The sequence below is a fragment of the Cervus canadensis genome, chromosome 10 (genome assembly GCF_019320065.1).
Source record: "Cervus canadensis isolate Bull #8, Minnesota chromosome 10, ASM1932006v1, whole genome shotgun sequence".
Classification (NCBI taxonomy): domain Eukaryota; kingdom Metazoa; phylum Chordata; class Mammalia; order Artiodactyla; family Cervidae; genus Cervus; species Cervus canadensis.
In genome coordinates, this window is record NC_057395.1 from 50,278,025 (window position 1) to 50,298,293 (window position 20,269).

Below are 20,269 nucleotides of genomic sequence, written 5' to 3' on the forward strand. Positions count from 1 at the left end.
TATCACCTCCCTCTTGAGCCTGCCCCCTATTCCACCCGTCTTGGTCATCATAGAGCAGCACACTGGGCTCGCTGAGTCATATAGTAACTTCTCACCAGCTATCTACTTTACACATGGTAGTATATATATGTTGATGCTATTTTCTCTGTTCGTCCCACTCTTTCCTTCCCAAACTGTGCCCACAATTCCTTTGTCTAAGTCTGTGTCTCCATCCCTTAGTTGCAAATAGGTTAGTTCATCAGTACCATTTTTCTAGATTCATATATATGCATTAATATTCTATATTTGTTTTTCTCTTTATGACTTACTTCACTCTGTATAACAGGCTCTAGATTCATCCACCTCACAAATTGACAATTTCTTATTTTGTTGCCAGAAAGATGATCTCTAAATCAGTTAGTTCATAATAAAAGTTGTATTTGGTGATATATAAGTAAAAAGTCACTATGTTCAGTTGACTCAGTGTGTTTTTGCAGCTAGTTTTTCATGGAGTACTCACTGCTCAGAGATGAGTGTTGTTCTGTGGGTGCTTTATAAAGATTTATTTTTATACAGGCAATTAGTTACACCTGCCCTAAAAGTTTCTTTAGGTTAGGCTCCAAAATAAAAATACAGAAAGTAGTAGCTTTACTCCATGCCAGGAATAACCAGCTCAGAAAATATAATGGAAAAAAGTTCCCAATCTTAACAATAAAAATATATACAATAACTGAAATAAAATAACAAAAAGTGTAAAACTTGTATGACTAAAGCTATGAGAATCTACTGAGAGCCATAAAGTGAGACTGGAATATATGAAAAACATATCATGTGCCTGGCTATAAAGACCCAGTCTCCCTAAAGTAAACTATAAATGTAATATACTTTCAGTCAACTTCCCAACAGGATATTTTTTTAATTGTTTATCTGGAAAAAGTTGTGTAATAATAGCCTTGAACATATTGAAAAGGAAGAGTAATGATGGAAATATTGTCCTTATGCTAAAGTTACATTAAAACAAAACTTGGAGTGCTGATGCAGGTCATCATGAACAGAAAAAAAAAAAAAAAGAACAGACTACAAAATCCAAAAACAGACCCAGGCATGTATAAAAAGTGACTCTGGAAAAAGTAGAAGTTTAAAACAGTAGAGAAAAAAATATTACAAATGCTATTGGAATAAATGACTGTTTGGAAAGACAGTTTTAGATCTTTTTTCCATACCATAGATTTGGCTCAGTGGTAAAGAATCTTCCTGCCAGTGCAGGAGAGAGGGGTTCAATCCCTGATCCAGGAAGATCCCACATGCCACAGAACAACTAAGTCCATGCAGCACAACTGTTGAGCTTGTGTGTGCTTTAGGGTCCAGCAACTGCAACTAGTGAGCCCACATGCTAAACTGCTGAAGCACATACACCCACCCTAGAGCCTGTGCTCCACAACAACAGAAGCCATTGCAATGAAAAGCCCACGCACCACAGCTGGAGAGTAGCCCTTACTCACTGTACCTAGAGAAAAGTCCACACAGCAGTGAAGACCCAGCACAGCCAAAAATAAATAAAATTATTTTCACACTTTCAATGTCAGTACTTGTGACTGGTCTATTCATATTTTCTATTTCCTCCAAGTTCAGTCTTGGAAGATTATACCTTTCTAAGAATGTGTCCATTTCTTCTAGGTTGTCCATTTTATTGGCATATAGTTGCTTGTAGTAGTCTCTTATGATCTTTTGTATTTCTGTGGTGTCAATTGTAAGTTCTCCTTTTTCATTTCTAATTTCATTGATTTGAACCCTCTCCCTTCTTTTCTTGATGAGTCCGGCTAAAGTTTTATCAAGTTTGTTTCTCTGTTTCAGAAAACCAGCTTTTAGTTTCATTGAGCTTTTCTGTTTTTTTCTTTGTCTCTATTTCATTTATTTTTGCTCTGATCGTTATGATTTCTTTCCCTCCCCTTTCGTTTTTGTTTGTTCTCCCTTCTCTCATTGCTTTAGGTGTAAAGCTAGGTTGTTTAGGTATTTTTTCATTTCTTCTTTGACATTTTCAGTGATCCTTTGGATGTTTAGTAACATATTACTTAGCCTCCACATGTTTGTGGTTTTTTACAGCTTTTTTTTTTTTTTCTTATCATTGATTTCTAATCTCATAGTGTTATACTTGGAAAAGATGCTGGATATGATTTCCATTTTCTTAAATTTACCAGAGCTTGCTTTGTGGCCCAGCATGTGATCTATCCTGAAAAATGTTTCATATGCACTTGAGAGGAATGTGTATTCTGTTGCTTTCAGATGGAATCGTCTATAGATATCAGTTAAGTCTATCTGGTACAATGTATAATTTAAGGCCTATGATTCCTTATTGATTTTCTGTCCATTGGTGTTAAGTGAGATGTTAAAGTCCTCCACTATTGTATTACTGTTGATTTCTCCTTTTATGGTTGTTAGCATTTGCCTTATATATTGAGATGCTTCTATGTTGGGTGCACATGTATTTACAGTTATTACATCTTATTGTTGGATTGATCCCTTAATCGTTATGTATAATGTCCTTCTTTGTCTCATTTAACCGTCTTTAAAGTCTATTTTGTCTGATGAGTATTGCTACTCCAGCTTTCTTTTGGTTTCCATTTGCATGGAATACATTTTTCCATCCCCTTACTTTCAGACTGTGTGTGTCTCTAAATTAGAAGTGGGACTCTTGTAGACAGCATGTATCCATTTGCCTTGTTTTTGTATCCATTCAGCCCATCTGTTTCTTTTTGTTTGGAGCATTTAATCCATTTACATTTAAGGTAATTATCAATATGTGTATTCTTACTGCCATTTTGTTGATTGTTTCAAATTTGTTTTTGTAAGTCTTTTTTCTTCCTTTACTCTTTTGCTTTCTTCTCTTATGACTTGATGAATATCTTTTGTGTTATGTTTAGATTGCTTTTTCTTTTGTGTGTGTATATCTATTGTAGACTTTTGGTTTGCAGTTACCATGAGGTTTTGATATAGTAGTTTGTATATACACAAGATTGTTTTAAGTTGCTTGTCTCTTAATTTCAAATGCATTTCCAATATCCTATATTTGTACTTGACCTCTTCCCACAACTGCTGGTTTTGATATCGTATTTGTGTGTGTATGGTTCCCTACCTTTACTGTATGTTTACCTTGCCAGTGAGCTTTCCCACTTGTAGTTTTCTTGTTTCTAGATGTGGACTTCTCTTTTCCACCTAGAGAAGTTCCTTTAACATTTGTTGTAAAGTTGGTTTGGTGGTGCTGATTCTCTTAGCTTTTGTTTGTCTGTAGAGCTTTTAATTTCTCCATCGAATCTGAATGAGAGCCTGACTGGATGGAGTATTCTTGGTTGTAGTTTTTTCCTTTTCACCACTCTAAATATATTGTGCCACTGCCTTCTGGCCTGCAGTTTCTGCTGAATAATCAGCTGCTAACCTTATGGATATCGTTTCTGTGTTATTTGTTGATTACCCCTTGTTTTTAATATTTTCACTTTGTCTATAGTTCTTGTCAATTTGATTAATATGTGTCTTGGACTGTTTCTCCTTGGGACTCTTTGCACTTCCTGGATTTGAGTGAGTGGTTTTATCCCCCACTCACCATTTTGACCATTTTTGACCATTTTTGACCATTTTTTGACCATTATTGCTTCAAATATTTTCTCTGGCCCTTCTCTCCCTTCTCCTTCTGGGACCTCTATAATGCAAATATTGGTGTGTTTAATGTTGTCCCAGAAGTTCCTTAGACTGTCCTCATTTCTTTTCATTCTTTTTTCTTTATTTTGTTCTCTGGCAGTGATTTCCATCAATCTGTCTTCTCACTTATTCTTTCTTCTGCCTCATTTATTCTGTTATTGATTCTTTCTAGTGTGTTTTTAATTTCAGTTATTGTATTTTTCAACTCTGTTCTTCAAATCTTCTAGCTGTTTGTTAAACATTTCTTGTATTGTCTTGTACTGTGCCTCCATCCTTTTTCTGAGGTTTTGGATCATCTTTACTGTTGTTACTATGAATCTTAGTTGTTAATCTTGGGTTTTATCTTATTCCTTCATCTGGAACATATTTCTCTTCTGTCTCATTTTGTCTAACTTTCTGTGTTTGTGGTCTCCATTTCTCAGGCTACAGATTTGTAGCTCCTTTTGCTTCTGATGTCTGTCTCCTGGTATGTGAGGTTGGTCCAGGGTCTTGTGTGGGCTTCCTGGTGTATGGAGCTGATGTATGCACACTGGTGAGTGGAAGTGGGTCTTGTCCCTCTGGTGGGCAGGACTATGTCAAGGGATATGTTTAGAGGCAGCCTGGGGCTCAAGACAACTTTTGGCAGCTTGTCTGCTGACGGGTCAGGCTGTGTTGGTTGTTTGGCCTGAGGTGTCCCAGTGTTGGAGCCATCAGGCAGCTGGGTGGTGCCAGGTCTCAGTGCCAAAGTGGTGACCTCCAGGAGCGCACGCAGATGAATATTCCATGGGGCCTCCACTGCCAGTGTCCTTGTCCCACAGTGAGCTACAGATGATGCTTGCCTCCACAGGAGACCCACCAAGACCCACAGGTAGGTCTGGCTCAGACTTCTATGGAGTGTACCTGGGTCCAGAGTACATGAACCCTCCTCCAAGAGTGGAGTCTTTGTTTCACCCAGTCCTATGGAGCCCCTGTACCCAAGCCCCCTGCTGGCCTTCAAGGCCAAATGCTCTGGGGATTCCTCCTCCCAATACCAGACCCCCAGACTGGAAAGCCTGACATGAGGCTCAGAACTCTCATTCCTGTGGGAGAACCTCTGTGATATAATTATCTTCCAGTTTGTGGGTTGCCCACATGGCAGTTTTAAGATTTGATTATATTGTGAAAGTGCTCCTCCTACTGTCTCCTGGCGTCTTTGTCTTTGGATGTAAAATATCTTTTTTGGTAGCTTCCAGTCATTTTTGCTGATGGTTGTTTATCTGTTGGTGGTGATTTGGGTGTTTTTGTGAGAAGAGGTGAGCTCAGATTCTTTTATCCCACCATCTTGTCTTCAGTCCTGTGATGACTGAGTCTTAGTGGATCCAGGTGACTGCCACCAGCACGAGTGCGAGCCAGCACGTCCGCATCATGGTCCTGTGCTAGGCTCTGGAGGTCAGGAGGCAGGGCAGCTGCAGAGAGCTCTAGGAGCAGGTGGGGACTTCACAGATCACAGCCTTAGAGGCATGTATATACCATGTTTTTTTATTCATATAAAATGTTATATACATTTCAGGTGTACAACATAATGATTTACAAATTTTAAAGGTTATATTCCATTTATAGTTATTAACTATATATTCTTGTTGCTTATTTATCTTATACATAGTAGTTTGTACCTCTTAATCCCCTACTGCTATCCTGCCCCACTCGCTTCTCTCTCCCCACTGGTAACCACTCATTTTTTTCTCTGTATCTCAAGTCTATTTCTGTTTTGTTGTATTCATTAATTTTATTTTTTATATTTCACATATAATTGATATTATACAATATTTATCTTTTCTGCTTGACTTATTTCATTTAGCATAATACTCTCCAAGTTCATCTGTGTTGTTGCAAATGGCAAAATTTCCTTCTTTTTTATGGCTGAGTGGTAGTATTCCATTGTCTGTATAGGTGTGTGTATACACACACACCACATCTTTATCCATTCATTTGTGATGGACAGGTTGCTTCCATAATTTGCACGCAATTATATAATCATATATTATAATCTCATAATGCTGCTGTGAACATTAGGGTGCATGGACCTTTTTGAATTAGTGTTTTTATGGATTAAGACCCATGAATGAAATTGCTGGGTCACATGGTAGTTCTATTTTGAGCTTTTGGCGACACCTCCGTACAGTTTTCTATAGTGGCTGCACCAATTGCATTCCCACAAATAGCGTGCAAGGGTTCCCTTTTTTCCACATCTTCGCCAACATTTGTTACTTGTGTTCTTTTTGATAATAGCTGTTCTGACAGGTGTGGGGTGATATCTCATTGTAGTTTTAATTTGCATTTTTCCGATGGTTAACAATGTTGAACATCTTTTCATGTGCCTGTTAGCCATTTGTATGCCTTCTTTGAAAAAAATGTCTCTTTGGGTCTTCTGCCTATTTTTTAATCAGATTGCTTAGGTTTTTTTTGATGTTGAGTTGTATGAGCTGTTTATATATTTTGGTTATTAATCTTTTATTGGTCATATCATTTGTAAATATTTTCTCCCAATCAGTAGGTTGTCTTTCTGTTTTGTGAACTGGTTCCTTTGCTGTGATCTCTCTTTTTTCCCTTGGTATACCAGTTTCTTTTTTCTTATATTGAAGTATGCCTGATTTACAACATTGTATTCATTTCTGTTGTATAGCAAATTGATTCAGTTTTATATATATATTAATCTTTTTCATAATCTTTTCCATTATGGTTTATCACAGAATAATGAGTATAGTCCCCTCCGCTATACAATAAAACCTTGTTGTTTATCCATTCTGTATATACTGGTTTGCATCTGCTAACCCCAAATTCTCACTCCATCCTTGCCCCAACTCCTGTCACCCTTGGCAACCCAAATAAGATCATTTGTGCCATATTTTAGGTTCCACATATAAGTCATATCATATGGTATTTGTCTTTAACTTTCTGACTTACTTCACTTAGCATGATCATCTCTAGGTCTATCCATGTTGCTGCAAATGGCATTATTGCACTCTTTTTTATGGCTGAGTAGTAGTCTATTGTGTGTTTGTGTGTGTGTATACATATATATACCACGTCTTTTTATTAACTTTCTATTTTCAAAAGCTTTTTTAAAATTTCTGTCTTACTTCATTTGATGTGATAATTCCAGGCTCATTTAAGTGCTGCAAATGACATTATTTTATTCTTTTTAATGACTGAGTAATATTCCATTGTATATATGTACCATATCTTCTTTATCCATTCATCTGTCAATGGACATTAGGACATTTCAGTTTCCATGTCCTCACTACTGTAAATGGTGCTGCTATGAACATAGAGGTGCATGTATGTTTTTGAGTTGGTTTTATCTGCCTATATACCAGGAGTAGTATTGCTAGATCATACGGCAACTCTATTTTGTTTTTTAAGGAAGCTGCATACTGTTTTCCATAGTGGCTGCACCAACTTACCACCCACCAACAGTGTAGGAGAGTTTCTATTTCTTCACCTCCCCTCCAGTATTTGTTATTAGCCTTTTTAATGATGACCATTTTGGCTGATGTGAGGTTGTATTTCATTGTAGTTTTGATTTTCATTTCTCAAATAATCAGCAGTGTTCAGCATCTTTACATGTGCCTATTGTTTATCTGTGTGTCTTCTTTGGAAAAATGTCTGTTTAGGTCTTCTGTACATTTTTTTATTGGGTTACTTGTTTTGTTGTAGTTGTTGTTCTGTTGCATGAGTTCTTTGTATATTTTGGAAATGAAGCCCTTGTCAGTCACATTATTTGCAAATATTTTCTCCCAACAACAGGTTGTCTTTACATTTTGTTTGTGGTTTCCTTTGCTGTGCAAAAACTTGTAAGTTTGATTAGATCCCATTTATTTTTCCTTTTATTTGTGTTGCTTTGGGAGACTGACCTAAGAAAATATTGGTAGAATTTATGTCAGAGAATGCTTTGCCAGTGTTACCTTCTAGAAGTTTTATGGTGTCCTGTATTATATTTAAGTCTTTAAGCCAATTTGAGTTTATTTTTGTGTACAGTGTGAGGATTTGTTCAAACTTCATTGATTTACATGCAGCTGTCCAACTTCCCAAACACCACCTGCTGAAGAGATCATCTTTTTCCCATTGTATATTCTTGTCCGTTTTGTCAAAGATTGATTGACCATAGGTGTGTGGGTTTATTTTGGGGGCTCTTTAGTCTGTTCCTTTGATCTATATGTCTGGGTTTGTGCCGGTCTCCTCACTAATGCTTATTATTTTCTGTGCTATTTTCAAAATACCTATTCTTGTGGATGTGAAGTGCTATATCATTATGGTTTTTATTTGCATTTCTCTAACAATGTAGTTGTAGTTGTCATTGTTCAGTCACTCAGTCTGACTCTTTGTGACCCCATGGATTGCAGCACACTAGGCTTACCTGTGCTGAGTGTAGAACATCCTTTTATGTGCTTGCTTCACAAATATGCTTACTTGTATATCTTACTTGTGCATCCTTTTGATGACTTCTAATTTAATTCTATCATGATCAGAGCACATACTTTGTTGAGTTTCAATATTTTTTAATTTATTGAGATTTATATTATGACCTAGCACAGGAGTTTGCAAACTATGCACAACCTGCTTGTTTTTGTAAATAAAGTTTAGTGGGACACAGTCATGCCTGTTCATTAAAGTGTTGTCCATGGCTGCTTCTGAAAAGAGCTGAGTAGCTGTGACAGAGACCATATAGGCAATAAGCCTAGTATATTTACTGTGTGGTCCTTTAAGAAACTTTTTTGCCAGCCACTGGTCTACCATATAGTCTATGACTGCAAATTGTGCTTAAGAAGAATGTGTATTCTGCTCATTAGGTAGAGTGTTCTTTAAGTGCTAGTTAGGTCAAGTTGGTTGATTGTGTTATTTAACTCTTGTTATCTTTGATGAATTTTGGTCTAACTATTCTACCTATTATTAAGCATGAGATATTAAAGTTTTCAACTATTATTGTTGGGCTATTTTCCCCTTTAATTTTGTCAGTTTTTGCCTTATGTATTTTGGGGATCAGTTGTTACGTTGACCTATCTTACTGACGAATTGACTGTTTTATTGTAAAACATCTTTGGTAAATTTTTTTGTGTTAAAGTATATTTTGTCTTATATTGACATAGCCACTCTATCTCTCTTATGCATATTTTTTGCAAGATGTAGCTTTTTCCATCATCCTGTCTTTGAATATAAAGTGCATTTCTTGCTTAAAAAAAATTAAAAAACCCATGTAGCTAGATCTTCTTTTATGGGTTTGGGGCTTTAGTTTTGTTTTTGCTTGTTTTAATCCAGTCAGCCAATGTCTGCCTTTAATTGGAGTAGTTGATTCACATATATGTTATTCTTACTGTGCTTGATTTATGTACCATTTGCTATTTGTTTTCTATATGTTTCACCTCCTTTTTCCTGACTTTTTGTATGAAATGGCTATTTTTCATTTGAATTCGTCATTTGAATTTTGAAACATTTTTTTCTTAACTGATTTTTTTTAATTATTGTAGATTCATATGTAGTTGTAAGAAGTAATACAGAGATCCCTTGTGTACTTTGCCAAGTTTTCCACAGTGGTAACAATTGTTCTTGTTGTTGTTCAGTCAGTAAGTTATATCTGACTCTTTGCAACCTGATGAACTACAGCACACCAGTCTTCCCTGTCCTTCACTCTTTCATGCAGTTTGTTCAAACTCATGTCCATTGAGTCGATGATGCCATCCAACTATCTCATTCTCTCTCGTCCCCTTCTCTTGCCCTCAATTGTTCCCAGCATCAGGGTCTTTTCCAGTGAGTTGGCTCTTTATATCAGGTGGGCAAAGTATTGGCACTTCAGTTTCACCATCAGTCTTTCCAATGAATATTCAGGGTTGATTTCTTTTAGGAGTGACTGGTTTGGTCTCCTTACTGTCCAAGGAACTCTCAAGAGTCTTCTCCAGCACCACAGTTTGAAAGCACCAATTATTCGGTACTCAACCTTCTTTATGGTCCCAATCTCACATCCACACATGACTACTGGAAAAACCCATAGCTTTGACTATACAGAACTTTGTCAACAAAGTGATGTCTCTGCTTTTTAATATGCTGTCTAGGTTTTTCGTAGCTTTTCTTCCAAGGAGCAAGCGTCTTAATTTTATGACTGCAGTCAACATCCACAGTGATTTTTGACCCCAAGAAAATAAAATCTGCTGCTCTTTGCATTTTTTCCCCATCTCTTTGCCATGAAGTGATAGGACTGGATGCCATGATCTTCGTTTTTTGAATGTTGAGTTTTAAGCCAGCTTTTTCACTCTCCTCTTTCACTTTCATCAAGAGGTTCTTTAGTTCCTCTTCACTTTCTGCAATTATGGTGGTATCATCTGCTTATCTGAAGTTGTTCGTATTTTTCCTGGCAATCTTGATTCTATTTTGTGAGTCTTCCAGTCCGGCTTTTCACATGATGTACTCAGCATACAAGTTAAATAAGCAGAGTGACAATATACAGCCTTGATGTACTCCTTTCCTGATTTTGAACCAGTCTATAGTTCCGTGTCTGGTTCTAATTGTTCTTATTTTCTTGAAGAGATCTCTAGTCTTTCCCATTCTATTGTTTTCTTCTATTTCTTTGCCTTGTTCATTTAAGAAGGCCTGCTTATCTCTCCTTGCTGTTCTCTGAAACTCTGCATTCAGTTAGGTGTATCTTTCCCTTTCTCCCTTTCCTTTCACTTTTCTTCTTTCCTCCGCTATTTGTAAAGCCTCCTCAGACAACCATTTTGCCTTCTTGCATTTCTTTTTCTTTGAGATGGTTTTGGTCACTGCCCCCTGTACAGTGCTACAAACCTCTGTCCATAGTTCTTCACACACTCTGAAGAACTGATCTGGTCCCTTGAATCTGTTCGTCATCTCCACTGTATAAGGGTCATGATTTAGGTCATAGCTAAATGGCCTAGTGGTTTTCCCTACTTTCTTCAATTTAAGCCTGAATTTTGCAATAAGAAGCTCACTATCTGAGCCACAGTATGCTCCAGATCTTGTTTTTGCTGACTGTATAAAAATTTTCCATCTTCAGCTGCAAAGAACATGATCAGTCTGATTCAGTGTTGACCATCTGGTGATGTCCATGTGTAGAGTTGTCTCTTGTGTTGTTGGAAAAGGATGTTTGCTATGACCAGTGTGTTTACTTCACAAAACTCTGTTAGCCTTTGCTCTGCTTCATTTTGTACTCCAAGGACAATCTTGCCTGTTATTCCAGGTATCTCTTGACTTCCTACTTTTGCATTACAATTCTCTATGATTAAAAGGACATCTTTGTGTGTGTGTTAGTTCTAGAAGGTGTTGTAAGTCTTCATAGTCAACTTCACCTTCTTTGGCATCAGCGGTTGGGGTATAGATTTGGATTACTGTGAGGCTGGATGGTTTCCCTTGGAAATGAACTAAGATCATTCTGTCATTTTTGAGGTTGCACCCAATTACTGCATTTCAGACTCTCTTGTTGACTATGTGACTATGTGTTTGTTAGCTATACATGTTTCCTATGAACAGATGTATAGGACAATAGATGCAGAGGGTTTTTTTCATGATTAAATGGAAGTAAACAGTGAAAATAATCAACAACAGCGTAAATGAAAGAGGCTGTGTGTGTGCACTTTCTTTATATTACCTCCTGGCTTAATGCAGGAACCCACCTAGGCTAGGCTGCAAGCTTGAGTTTGTGTTCCCTTGGCCCCAGGAGACATGCCCATATCAGCAGATATCTCACCATAAAAGGGGCTTCACCATTCCAGTCTTGAGCACCTTGGAGTTCCTGCTTTGCCTGAGATTTTGACTGAAGCAAAATATGATGAGTGAATCAAGCTACACATTTCCTCTGTTGAAGACTTTTAAAAAGTAATAAGTAGAAAGTATTACACTGAAGAAAGACTTAAAAATGGAAAGGAGCACCCATGTAAAGGACATGGTGAAATGTTCTTCCATGAAAATAGTGTTGTTGTTCAGCCACTAAGTCATATCCAACTTTTTGTGACCCCGTGGATTGCAGCATGCCAGGCTTCTCTATCCTCCACTGTCTCCTGGAGTTTGCTCAAAGTCACGTCCATTGAGTCGGTGATGCTATCTAACCATCTCATCTTCTGCCACCCCCTTCTCCTTTTGCCTTTAATCTTTCCCAGCATCAGTCTTTTCCAGTGAATCGGCTCTTTGCATCAGGTGGCCAAAGTATTGGAGTTTCAGCATCACTCCTTCCAGTGAATAGTCAGGGTTGATTTCCTTTAGGATTGACTGGTTTGATCTTCTTGACAGTCCAAGGGACACCTAAATAGGATAACCAGGAATTTTGTTTTAGAAATAAATATCCAGGGCTTCCCTGCTGGTCCAGTGGTTATGAATCTACCTGCCAGTGCAGGGGATGGGTGTTTGATATCTGTTCCAGGAAGATCCTACATGCCCTGGAGCACCTAAGCTCATAGGCCACAATAACTGAGCCCATTCTCTAGAACCTGTGAGCCACAACTACTAAAGCCCACTTGCCTGAAGCCTGTGCTCTTTAATAAGAGAAACCACCACAATGAGAAGCTCACACACCACAATGAAGAGTACCCCATGCTTGCTTGAACTAGAGAAAACCCATGCACAGCAACAAAGACCTACTACAGTCAAAAATTAAAATAAACCTTTTTTTTTAAAAAAAGAACTACCTAAAAACTAACCATAAAATTGATACATTCAAAGATGAAGTTAGTGATCTTTAGGGGATACCAGTTGTGGATAATAGAATAAGTAGGACAAACTAGGGATATAACATGAATTATTTTATAGAGCTGTTTGTTAAGAGTCTCTCACCTATTGAGAGACCAAAAGCTAAACACAAAAGAATACATACTGTGTGATTTCATTTGAATATGAAATCCTAACATATGGAAAATTAATCTGTAATGATGGAAATCAGATCAGTAGTTGGGAGTGGTGATTAATGGCAAAGGGGTACGGGGAACTCTCTGGGGATAAAGAAATATTCTGCATCTTGATTAGAATGGTGGTAACAAGGGTATATTCATTTGTGCAGATTCCTTGACCTATACACCTGGGTGCATTTTTAATATGAATTATATCTCTGGTTTTTTTAAAGATTAACAAAGTCTAAAATAATTTTTCTTAGAAAGTTTTTCTTGAATGTCTTGTATTTATAAGAAATATATGGTCTTTAATGGCTTGTGAACCATAAATTAAAGAATACAGCAGTCTAATTACTGGTGTAATTAGAAAATACTGGTGTCTCTTCTTTTTCTGAGCATTTTTAAAGCAAAAGTAGAGTACTGGCTACTGGGAGGATGCTGGCTAGGACCAGGAACTGGTCTAAGAAGAATGAGGCCACCAAACATACTTCAACAAAACACCTGCTACAGCCCATCTAACTGTGGTGTACTGTGTTAAGCTTAGGTCCTCAGTGGGGCTAAATGTCTATTCCTTTTGTATCTTGGTGGAAAAAAAATCCCATCGCTGATTAAAAAAAAATCAGATATTTCTGTCTTTTTCTTTCTTTTTTAACAAACTTACTAGATAATTTGAAATTTACACTGAGATTAGAGATTTCAGGGACTATGAACTGCATAAAGGGGGAAAAAATTTTCATGTGAATGAAGTCAGACGTGCCAAGTAAGATCCAACAGTGTACTGGATGTTCTATTTCTTTTCTTCATTCCCACAAAGAGCAGTTACTAAGTAACTTTTACATTTGTAATAGCTAAATAGCAAAGAATACTTAGCTTATTATGAGGATCTTGAACAGTAGCTTTCTTTTTAAAGGTTGACTTATTTTTAAAAAATTATTCGTATTTCATGCCAAAATATTATAATGAAAATATTATAAAATTAATATATATAGACCAGGTTAACATCTTGGAATAATACACCATCTACTTAGACTGTTGGGAAATAGATCAGTTGTAGCTAAGCAATTCCATTTACCAGGGTAATGATTCCTAAAATGTGTTCTACATCAGTGTATCCCCTGTCAACCCCCATTCCTCCCTGAGAAGGGAGGACTCATAAGAAACAGCCAGCCTCCAGGAGCACTGAGGCAGACATCTCTTCCTTCTGATGACAGTGCTATCTCTAGTACTCCCTGTCTGTATCTCTGTTCAGAATTCCCCCAGAGTTGGTGGTGCCACCTAGTACAAGGACCCCTACAGGGTGAGATTCTCACACCACTGGTTCACTCCCAGCTGGCCTATATGATGATTGCCTTTGGCCAGAATAGGTTTCCTGCCTCTGGTGGCCAGTTTGGCACAAGTTTGGCAGTGTGTGCAGAGGAGTTCCTTGAGAAAGGAGCAGTTGGTTTGGTAGAATCTTTTATAGAGATTTGATCTCTGCCAGGGCATCTTTTATGTTATCTACTATTTTTTTAAATGTCATCCCTCTCCCCTTCAGTTCAGTGCAGTTCAGTCGCTCAGTCGTGTCCGACTCTTTGTGACCCCATGAATCGCAGCACACCAGGCCTCCCTGTCCATCACCAGCTCCCGGAGTCCACTCAAACTCATGTCCATCGAGTCAGTGATGCCATCCAGCCATCTCATCCTCTGTCGTCCCCTTCTCCTCCCGCCCCCCAATCCCTCCCAGCATCAGCATCTTTTCCAGTGAGTCAACTCTTCGCATGAGGTGGCCAAAGTACTGGAGTTTCAGCTTCAGTATCAGTCCTTCCAATGAACACCCAGGACTGATCTCCTTTAGGATGGACTGGTTGCATCTCCTTGCAGTCCAAGGGGCTCTCACCTACCCCTTGCCAAAATGTACATACACACACACACTTTTATTTTTAACTTTTTATTTTGTATTGGGGTAAAGCCAGTTAACATTGTGATAGTTTCAGGTGAGCAGTGAAGTGACTCAGCCATATCCATTCTCCGCCAAACTACCTTCTCATCCGGCTGCCACATAACATTGAGCAGAGTTGCCTGTGCCATACAGTAGGTCCTTGCTGGTTCACCTTTTTAATTATAGCAGTAAGTACATGTCCATCCCAAACTCCCTAACTATCCCTTCCCCGCTTCTTTCCCACCAACCACTCTCCACCACCCCTGCCCTGGCAGTTCTAAGTTCATTGTCTAAGTCTGTGAGTCTCTTTCTGTTTTATAAGGAAGTTCATTTGTATCATTGTTTTAGTAAATCTTTACATATATCTTAACAGTGTTTTTGCTTTCACTAAGGTACTTCTCAGTCAGTCATCTGATAAAAATAACACATTTTTAACGGTAATAATCAACATTTATTGGCTGCTTTTTATTTGTCAAGTACAGAAAAGATCCTAGATGCATTATATTAATGCATTTCTAGCACTTAAACCATCCTATTTTAAATAAGACTATGTTTTGTAGCTATTTCTATTACTTAAAGATTTTAACTCTTTTGGTTCTCTGATTCTTTTGGCAAACATTTTTTAATTGAGTTATTATTGTGTAAAACATTACATAATCCCTGCACTATACAGTGTACTCTTTTTTAAAAAAACTTTCTATTTTGTATTGAGGTATAAATCATTAACAAACAGTGTTGTGATAGTTTCCGGTGAACAGTGAAAGGACTCAGCAGTGCATATACATGTATCCATTCTTCCCCAAACTCCCCTCCCATCCAGGCTGCCACATAACATTGAGCAGAGTTCTGTATACTATAGAGTAGGTCCTTGTTGGTTATCCACTTTAAAATAGCAGTGTGTACATGTCCATCCTAAACTCCCTAACTATCCTTCCCCACCCCATCATTCCCCTTCCCCAACAACCATAAGTTTGTTCTCTAAGTCTGTGAGTCTCTTTCTGTTTGGGGTTTTTTTTTTTATAATTTTATTTATTTTTGGCTGTGCTGGGTCTTCATTGCTGCTCATTTTTCACTTGTTGCAGCGAGCAGTGGCTACTCTGTAGTTCTGGTGTATAGACTTCATAGTTGCAGCTCAGTAGTTGTGATTTCTGGGCTCTAGAGCACAGGCTCAATAGTTGTGATACACTGGCTTAGTTGCTCCTTGGCATGTGGAATCTTCCTGGACCAGGGATCAAACCTGCATCTCCTTTGTTGGCAGGTGGATTCTTTACCACTGAGCCACCAGAGAAACCCCTCTTTCTGTTTTCTAAGTAAGTTCATTTGTATCATTTATTTTTAGATTCCACATATAAGGGATGTCATAGGATATTTCTTCCCTGTCTGACTTACTCAGTATGACAATCTCTAGGTGTGTCCATGTTGCTACAAATAGCACAATTTCATTCTTTTTAATGGCTGAGTAGTATTACAGTGTATATATGTACCACATCTTCTTTATCCATTCTTCTGTCAATGGACATTAGGTTGCTTCCATGTGCTGGCTATTGTAAACAGCACGCACACACATACATGTTTTGTCCTTAGTATTTTGTCCTAACTCTTAAGAGTTTTCAGATACTTCAGTATCTACCATCTATTTTATCCTTTCAGGAATCCTTTGAAGCATTGTCCCAGTGAGGTATATAGATTGACCAAATATTGACATCTACCTAGTGACATTCTGGAAACAATATCCAGAGTTGCTGAGTGCAAACCTGTCCCTTTTTCCACCATATTTTCCATATGTTTGCCTATTTTTTCTCTTACTCTTCCCAACATGTGCATTTAATCTCGTTTTTCCTAATGTAAGAATTATTTTACCAAGCAAAATTTGTCTACTGAGGGGTATTTCTAAAGGATTGAGGGATAGTCTTGACTGTAGCAGGAGTCAAGTGAAGCCCTATTAGCAATGTGGAAGAGTTAAGTTTGCACAGCTGTAACTTTCTTAGAGCTGTACAATATGTGTGCTAGATATATTTGGTAAAGTACTCCTGAACTACTGCTTTCTCTTCCTAGCAGATTTGAGTGTAAGAAAAAGGAAATTATATATTTGAATAAAATCTGCAGAAAAAGGCTGAATGTTCATAAATAAATATTACACATTATTTATGTCTGGAAGTTCTTAGGAGTTTCCATGAGATGAAATAGTGCTTTGCAGCTGTTGACTTCCTGGTATAAGTTATTAGAAGTTGGAAATTAAATTGATAATAACACTGAGGTTTCTGATACAACCAGTCAAGTATCTCCATGTTGTCTATCATATAAATATACTCTTCCAGGAACCAACAAGGACTCTAAAGATTTGCAAACACATTTGTAATGTGCCTTTGATTAATAAAAGTAGAATCATTTTGTTTGATGTGGTTTTATTTTGTTTTGATTTTGGCAGTAGTCATAGTTGTAATCCAGTTACCATTATGGGTCTTGATAATCAAGCCTGGCAGTTGCTCTTTATTTTCTAATGAATCAAAATGACAAGGAAAATTCTAACATGAAGGTATGAGCCACTTTATCACTGTAGCTTATCCCATAAAGAAGGGGGCAACCTTCATTCATGGAATTTTAACTGTACAATGATCAATAAGTATTATTAAACTAATCAGCAGAAATAGTCCCCTTTTAGTGCTTAAACATTATTTGCTGTTTTCTGATTATTAAAACTAGAGCATATAGGCTGAGGGCACTGGCTTTGGAGTTGGAGAGTCCTTGACTCCCATACATACTTGGTCAGTCATGTCTATGTCACCAAAACTCCTCATCTGTAAAATAGGGGAGATTTTTTTTCTTCCCGCCACGCCACACAGCTTGCAAGATCTTAGTTCCCTGAACAGGGATCAAACCTATGCCTCCTGCAATGGAAGCACAAAGTCCTTACCACTGGACCATCAGGGAGTTGCCCATAATCTGATTTAATAAAGTGTTTAAAAAAAAAAAAAGAAGAAGAAAATAAAAATGACTAGTAAGCTACAAGCCATTATTAACATTTTGATATGTTGGAGCTTCCAGTTCAAGATGGCAAAGTAGAAAGATGTGCGCTCATCTCATTCTGCAAGAGCCCCAAAATCACAACTAGCTGTTAAACAGCCATCGACAGGAGGACACTGGAACCCACCAAAAAAGATACCCCACATCCAGAGACGAAGAAGCTGCAGTGAGATGGTAGGCGGGGCACACATCACAATAAAATCAAACCCCATACCCACCGGGTGGGTGCCCCACAAACTAGAGAACAATAATACCAAAGAAGTTCTCCCACTGTTGTAACTGTTCCAAACTCCACCTCAGGCTTCCCAGCCTGGGGATCCAACACAGGAACTGGGAATCCCCAGGGAATCTGACCTTGAAGGCCAGTGGGATTTGATTATAGGACTTCCACAGAACTGAGGGGAGCAGAGACTCCAGTCTTGGAAGGCACAAACAAAATCTTGCCTACACCAAGACCCAGAGGAAAGGAGCAGGGACCCCATAGGAGACAGAACCAAAGCTACCTGCTAGTGTTGGAGAGTCTCCTGAGGAGGCATGCGTCAGCAGGGGCTCACCACAGGAACAGGGGCACTAGCAGCATTGGGGCGGGAAGGCCCCCCTTGGCGTAAGCCCTCTTGGAGGTCGCCATAAACCCTACCATAAAGCCTGTAGACCCAACGGCTGGGTCACCTCAGGCCAGACAACTACCAGGGAAGGAGTGCAGCCCCACCCCATCAGCAGATAATTGGATTAAAGTTTTACTGAGGGAGGCCCTGCCCACCAGAGCAAGACTCAGTTTTTCCCACCTCCAGTCTCTCCTGTCAGGAAGCTTACACAAGTCTCTCAGTCTCCTCCATCAGGGGGCAGACAGAAGAAGCAAGAACCACAGTCCCACAGTGGCTTAAACAAAAATCATATTACAGAAAGTTAATCAGGATGAAAAAGCAGAAAGTTATGTCCCAGAAGAAGGGATAAGATAAAACCCCAGAAAAACAATTAAATGAAGTGGAGATAGGCAACTTCCAGAAAAAGAATTCAGAATAATGATAATGAAGATGATCCAGGATCTCAGAAAAATAATTAAGAAGATGCAAGAAATGTTTACCAAAGACCTAGAAAAACTAAAGAACAAAGGTGAATAATACAGTGGAAAGAATCAATAGCAGAATAGCTGAGTCAGAAGAGCAGATAAGTGACCTGGAGGACAGAATGGTAGAAATCAGTGCTGCAGAACAGAATATAGAAAAAAGAATGAAAAGAAATGAAGACAGCCTAGGAGACCTCTGGGGCAACATTAAATGCCGCAACATTCACACTGTAGGGTCCCAGAAGGAGAAGAAAGAAAGGACCTGAGAAAATATTTGAAGAGATAACAGCTGAAAACTTCCCTAACATGGGAAAGGAAATTGTCAACCAAGTCCAGGCAGCACAGGGAGTCCAGGCAGGATAAACCCAAGGAGGAACACACCAAGACACATGGTAATCAAACTGACAAAAATTTAAAACAAAGATAAAATATTAAAAGCAACAAGAGAATTCCCATCAGGCTATCAGCTGATTTCTCAACTGAAACTCTACAAGCCAGAAGGGAATGGCACGATATATTTAAAGTGATAAAAAGGAAGAACCTATAACCAGGAATACTTTACCCAGCAAGATTCTCCTTCAGGTTAGATGAAGAAATCAAAAGTTTTCCAGACAAGCCAAAGTTAAGAGAATCCAGCACCACCAAACCAGCTTTACAACGAATGCTAAATTAATTTCTCTAAGCAGGAAACACAAGAGAAGGAAAAGACCTACAGAAAATAAACCCAAAACAGTTAAGAAAATGGTAATAGGATCATTGCAGCCATGAAATTAAAAGACGCTTACTCCTTGGAAGGAAAGTTATGACCAACCTAGATAGCATATTAAAAAGCAGAGACATTACTTTGCCAACAAAGGTCCATCTAATCAAGGCTATGGCTTTTCCAGTGGTCATGTATGGATGTGAGAGTTGGACTGTGAAGAAAGCTAAGCACCAAAAAATCGATGCTTTTGAACTGTGGTGTTGGAGAAGACTCTTGAGAGTCCCTTGGACTGCAAGGAGATCCAACCAGTCCATCCTAAAGGAGGTCAGTCCTGGGTGTTCACTGGAAGGACTGATACTGAAGCTGAAACTCCAACACTTTGGCCACCTCATGCGAAGAGTTGACTCATTGGAAAAGACCCTGATGCTGGGAGGGATTGGGGGCAGGAGGAGAAGGGGATGACCGAGGATGAGATGGTTGGATGGCATCACCGACTCAATGGACATGAGTTTGAGTGGACTCCGGGAGTTGGTGATGGACAGGGAAGCCTGGCGTGCTGCGATTCACGGAGTCGCAAAGAGTTGGACACGACTGAGCCACTGAACTGAACTGAACTGAGCTGAATAGGATCATATATATCAATAATTACCTTAAATATAAATGGATTAAATGCACCAGTCAAAAGACATAGACTGGCTGGGTGGATGAAAACATGTTCGTGTATGCACTTCCACTTAGCACATCATTTTGCTTAACCCTCCAAATTGTATGTAATTATTTTATATTAGGTTAATCATGTTCCCATTATGGCTTACAATTATAATCATCTTTTTTTTTTCTGGATATTGATTGTGAAAACTACTAAACATCTTTTACTATTGTGATTATGTAACTATTATTCACTTAATACCATTGTATCATGATTGGTCAACAAAAAAATAACAGAACTCTATATCACCAAAATTACCATGTAATAGAAATACCTGCAATCACTTTTTAAAATCCAGATGCATATCTGAATTATCTAGGAATTTTTTGAAAAA

At 38.3% G+C, this 20,269-nt stretch overlaps 1 protein-coding gene and 1 non-coding gene across 2 annotated transcripts in view; one reads left to right on the forward strand and one right to left on the reverse strand.

The window, feature by feature from the left end:
- RNF24 (ring finger protein 24) overlaps positions 1-20,269 on the forward strand; it is a 105,421-nt gene that overhangs the window by 40,863 nt on the left and 44,289 nt on the right. The window lies entirely within an intron of this gene.
- TRNAG-UCC lies at positions 17,292-17,364 on the reverse strand. Its single transcript has one exon. It is a non-coding gene; the product is annotated as a tRNA-Gly (tRNA).